This window comes from Taurulus bubalis, assembly GCF_910589615.1.
Source record: "Taurulus bubalis genome assembly, chromosome: 8".
Lineage (NCBI taxonomy): Eukaryota > Metazoa > Chordata > Actinopteri > Perciformes > Cottidae > Taurulus > Taurulus bubalis.
The window spans coordinates 15,523,373-15,524,227 of NC_136596.1; positions in this window are offsets into that span (position 1 = coordinate 15,523,373).

Genomic DNA, 855 nt, shown 5'->3' on the forward strand with positions numbered 1-855 from the left:
ATGCTAATATGTTTTTATGAATTTCTTGGCATACTATATTATGTTTATATATATATATATATATATATATATAAATTTATGAACTTATTTTAGATATACTATACTTACTTTTTAATAACATTTATATGAAACACTATAATATGATTTATTCATGATATTTAAATGATTAACTAAAATCCGACTGTTCCATGGCATACTATTCATCGAGTTATTTTCTACATACTATGAAATACTATAGGACGACTTTTTATGCCTCTTTTCAACTTTTTACATTTACAATTACTTTTTCATAACATACTATTACTTTTTTTATAAGGTATGAAATGTTGTATGGCTTACTATAAAATGCCGTCTTTGGTATGCGATACTTTGAGTTTTTTATTACCTTTTTCAACATACTATTGTATGGCATTTTTATGACCGTTTGTTCTATGATTTTTTGGACATAACATACTCTGCCTTTTTATGGAATATGATAATATGACTTTTTATAATATTTGTATTTGACAAATACTTAACTTTGAATGTATGTTGAATGTTTGAATGAACCAATACGTTTAAATATACAGTATATTACTTCCTTTTAATTATTTTCAAAATTGTTATGATTGTTTGGCCTACACTGACTTTTTTTGACATTATAACCTATTTTTGTTTAATGACTTTTTTTGGCATACTTTATATAGTACTATAAATATATATATTTTAACACAATCTTCTCTGACTTTTTCATGGCATACTATACTATAATCTTTCCAGTATTTATATTAACTGCTTTTATGTGTATGTGTAAGTGTTTTTGTTTGTGGCGTGGAGTTGACTGGGTGTGTCAGCCTGGCCTACTGTCAACTCTTT